The sequence below is a fragment of the Tamandua tetradactyla genome, chromosome 3 (genome assembly GCF_023851605.1).
Source record: "Tamandua tetradactyla isolate mTamTet1 chromosome 3, mTamTet1.pri, whole genome shotgun sequence".
NCBI lineage: Eukaryota > Metazoa > Chordata > Mammalia > Pilosa > Myrmecophagidae > Tamandua > Tamandua tetradactyla.
This window is the reverse complement of record NC_135329.1, coordinates 56,444,783-56,449,657: the sequence shown is the minus strand read 5'-3', so window position 1 is coordinate 56,449,657 and position 4,875 is coordinate 56,444,783. Positions and strand designations below refer to the sequence as shown.

At 43.1% G+C, this 4,875-nt stretch overlaps 1 pseudogene; it reads right to left on the bottom strand.

The window, feature by feature from the left end:
- Window positions 1–303: 303 nt before the first annotated feature.
- On the bottom strand, window positions 304–917 carry LOC143676089 (transcription initiation factor TFIID subunit 12 pseudogene; annotated as a pseudogene).
- Between the last annotated feature and the right edge of the window lie 3,958 nt (window positions 918–4,875).

Genomic DNA, 4,875 nt, shown 5'->3' with positions numbered 1-4,875 from the left:
ACAGTACCATAATGCTTTGTCCCATATTCAATCACTTATATAATAAACCACAAATAAAATCTTCTATGGAAGATACTTTGTTCCTCTTTAAGATGGCAGGGAAAAGGGACTGGAAGTTGGGGTAGGAGGCTTTTATTCTTTTGGCAGATCCTCTCAGTCATTATAGATATTGCTGCACTGTTAATAAAAAATATATACTTCTCTGTAAAGCATTAAAAAAAAAATTCCATGGATGAGATGGCTGAGGACTCAGCTCAAGTATCTCCAAATACATTTTTGTCCATTCCCTAACCTTTTCGTGTGTTATTTCTTGGTTGTTTTCGGGATCAATGCCGTTCTCTGTTTGTGAGCTTCTGTGGTGCAAGCTTTTTTGTAGGGTTGGATTTCTTCAGAGCCAAATCCTGGGATCCACATGTTCCACTGACGCTCTAGATGCAACTGGACATCTTTCACCTCCAAGGTGCTGGACTTGTGATGCCGAACAAGCTGGCAAGCTGCTGTCACTACACTTTCGATAAAATCATCAGCTATCTGTAGCAGCATCTCCTCATGTTCATCCAACTGCTCATTAGGATCCACTTCTCTTACTAAGTCTTGCAATTTCTTCTTAGTCAACACCTGATTGTTTTCAGGGCTGAGATGACCTCCTGTTCCAGGAGTACCCGGTATCTTTACTACTGTAGTGCTATTGGCCATGGAGCCTTGTGGAGGAGTGCTGGCTGGTTCCGGTTTTATGGATGAGAAATTGGAAAGGTTGATTAGGGCTGAGGGGCCAAACTGGTTCATAATCTGCCGAGCTTTGGATTTCAGCTCATAGAGCTTATCAAGATCCTGTTTCCTTTTGGAGCTGTGAGGACCAAGGCCAATCAAAGGCAGCAGCGTCTATCTCCCCATGATATGCGGAGACTGCCCCAGTGAAGCATTCCTCTCAGCAGCCGGTCTCTCTAAGTGTTTTTTGAGCTCTGACCAACTCTGATTTTCTAAGCCCATCAACGTGTCCAGAGCCAGAAGGTAAAGTAACATTGTGCAGTCTGGAGCTCCAGTTTCCCCCACTGATTCTCTGGAAAAAGTGTTTTGAGATTTTAACAGTCACATTTTACAAATATGCTTTTAGTTAAAATTTTTCGAGTGCTTGTTGTGTGCTAGACACTATGCTAATTGCTTGACATCCCTGGTCATATTTACTTTGTTTCGCCTCTCATGCCAGCAACAGGAGGTAGGTATCGCTAATCTCCATTTGATGGATGGGAATACTGAAGCACAGCGAGGCTGAGTGGACTGTCCCAAGCTACACAGACGGCAGCGGAAGGACTCAAATCCTAGTGTCTCCATTTCCAAAGTGCCCTCAGCTACTGCACCCTAACGCTGGCACTTGAGAACAGACCCCATTTCCATGTTGACATTGGCTGGATGTAGCCCAATCAATTGACTGGATTTCAGACCTATGAAAGAGGAGTTCTGTGGACTGTTTGCTTGTGCTTGTTCCTGGAGAGAACAGGTGGTTCTCATACACCCCTTCCTGACAACTATTCACTGACTCAGCTTTTCTTTGCTCAAGGCCAGCACTATTCCAGGTGTCGAAATAAAACAGACAAAAAGCCCCTGCCCCAGGGAGCTCACAGTGAAGGAAAACAGAAATAAACAATAAAGTACACTAAGTCATACATTAGAGAAAAAATATTATAGAAACAGAATAGAACAAAATAAAAGGAACCTGGAGGGTTGGGGGGTGGTAATTGAAAATAAGCCCCCCCGCCCCGCCCCAAGAAGATGAAATTTGAGTACAGACTTGAAGGAGGGAAGAGATGTGTATGGATGTGGCTACAGGGAGATGACACAGATGGCATAGTCAGTGCAAAGGCCCTGGGGTGCCATTTGTGCCTGGCATTATTGAGGAAGACAAGGACACCCGTGAGGCTGGAAAGGATTGAGGGGAGGGGAAAGCAGTGGGAGATGGGGTCAGAGAAGAAACAAGGGGCTAGATTGTACACGAGCTTTGGCTTTTACCCTGAAAGACGTGAGGAAAAGCTACTTTTCTTTTGGATAAAGAAGGGACATAATCTAATCTACATTTTAAGTCTGGCTGTCATGTTGAAATAGACTGTTGCAAGATAAGGGTGGAAGTGCGGACACTGGTTAAGAGGCTTTGGTGCCCAGCCCCACAGTCCCCCTCAACAGACCCAGAGAGACATGGAGGCTGGCACATGTGGAGGAGGTGTGCATCCCATCCAAGCCCATGTATCTGCCAAATCCAGACATTGTTTTGCCAGCCACTTCAATGTGGGAGGAGAGACACGTAACTCAACTCATCCCAGTGGTTCCCTGTTTGGAGTCAAGAGTGATTTACTACTTGTTTCTCAGATAAGGTCATGTTTTCTCTTGTTTACTACCTTTTTCTCATTTTGCATATTGGCAAGTGGAAACATCCTACCTAAAGGGCCTGGTGCTCGGTCAGCCTGCTCGAGTCACAGGGCAGCTGCCAGCCCTATGGCCTTGGATCCAGACTCTGAAGGAGACGGTCTTCGTGTCGTGAGCAATTTACCCATAGAGAACTGTTCGGTTCCTCCAGTAGGGCACTGAAGAAGAGGCCGGCAGCTCCCTCCTGCCACACTCAGGTCAGAGCTGGTCCTAGCTTCCTTGCAGAGTCGTTTCTTCTTCCCACTAGACTTTACACCCATGCTGGGGTCATGTCCAGGGCACAGATGCCCGCTCTGTCAGCCATATCACCAAGGGAGAGCTAGGTCCTGTCCTCCCAGCCTTGGCATGCTGGTTGCTCACTTTGCTTTACTGCATGCCTGGTGTGTGCAAGCGTGCATGTGTATCCTGTTGTGCTGTTTGTGTACCCTCCCACTCCCTGGAGTACATTGATAGGCACGATCCAGTGGGGACATCAAGGAGATGGATGGCTGCAGGATTCTTCCAAATGGATAAAGTCTGTTTCCTTGTTCACAGGGACAGGAGGGGGAAAAGAGGCTTTTGCAATAATCCCGGTGTGGGTAGATGAATCATGTCCCCTACAAAATCGTGTTCACATCCTAGCCCCTGTCCTGCGGGTGTGAGCTCATCGGTAAATAGGACCTTGGCAGATGTGAAGGCCAAACCAAATCAGGCTGGGCCTGCAGCCAGTACAACCAGAGACCTTATAAGCAGAGGAAGTTCAGATTCCAGGGCAGCAGAAGCCAGAGGAGGAGGGAGGGGACAGATGGCACGTGGTGGAGGCAGGGCTTGCATTACAGTTGGTCAGGAACCCAGGATGCTACAGACTTCAGAGACAGCAGGGCCTTCTGAGACTTTCATTTTGGGCTTCTAGACTCCAAAGCTGTAGGATAATAAATGCTTGTCGTTTAAATCGATTGGTGTGCAGTATTTGCTCTAGAAGCCCTGGAAAACTGAGACAGCAGGCAAGATATGACCAATGGCTGGGACGGGTGTTAGCAGTGGAGATGGTCAGAAGCGGCTGGATTCGAGATACATAATCTGAAGTGAGAGCAAAGGTATGCTGATTTGAAAGGGGTGAGACTGTCGCTTTCAGAAGCCCCGGAGATAAATGATTCTCAGACTTTGAAGTCTAATGGACTTGGCTCTGTGGGTTTTCAAAACTGTATGGGTCTGGTGACCCCTGTGTTCCTTCCTCCCTATGAAAATGCGTATATGTATCCTATGACTGTTCCTCCTTTGTATGTTGGCAGCAAATAACTTGTTATGAGTTTTCAAAGGCCCAGAGAAAGAGGAGAATTTGTTTGAGCACAAACCACGCTTGTATCTAACTTTGATGAGACTTTGAACTGGTTTTAATCTTGTATTGCATTTTATTTTTACTGAAATGCTTCAAAGTTTTATGATATTGTTATGACATTAATGTATTTTTGTATATGGGGAAAACATGTCTTTTTTAGGGTCCAGAGCTTGGAATGTGCTGGTTTGAAAGGATGTATGTCCCCTAGAAAAGCCATGTTTTTTTTTCTATTCTCTTCCATTTATTTATTTATTCAATCATTTATTTATATCATTATGGACTCATGGATATTTATTTTATACTTTAGGTTATAATTCAATACTGGTTTGTTTTATTGCTGAAATTGTTCTAGCTTTGACCATTAGGAACTCTTTTACTTGTCTCTTGTGTCCCTCTAGCATACTCTCAATTTTTTTATTTTATTTATTTATTTATTTATTTTTTATTTTTTTAACTTTTTTTATTAATTAAAAAATTAACAAACAAAACATTTAGAAATCATTCCATTCTACATATATAATCAGTAATTCTTAATATCATCACATAGTTGCATATTCATCATTTCTTAGTACATTTGCATCGATTTAGAAAAAGAAATAAAATGATAATAGAGAAAAAAAACTATATGTACCATACCCCTTGCCCCTTGCTTTCATTTACCACTATTTCAAACTGAATTTATTTTAACATTTGTTCCCCCTATTATTTATTTTTATTCCATATGTTCTACTCTTCTGTTGATATAGTAGCTAAAAGGAGCATCAGACGCAAGGTTTTCACATTCACAGAGTCTCATTGTGAAAGCTATATCATTGTTCAATCATCATCAAGAAACATGGCTACTGGAACACAGCACTACATTTTCAGGCAATTCCCTCCAGCCTCTCCACTACATCTTGAACAACAAGGTGATATCTACTTAATGTGTAAGAATAACCTCCAGGATAACCTCTCGACTCTGTTTGGAATCTCTCAGCCATTGATACTTTGTCTCGTTTTACTCTTCCCCCTTTAGAAAAGCCATGTTTTAATCAAAATCCCATTTTGTAAAGGCAGAATAATCCCTATTCAATACTGTATGCTTGAATCTGTAAATTAGATCATCTCTTTGGAGATGTGATTTAATCAAGAGCAGTTGT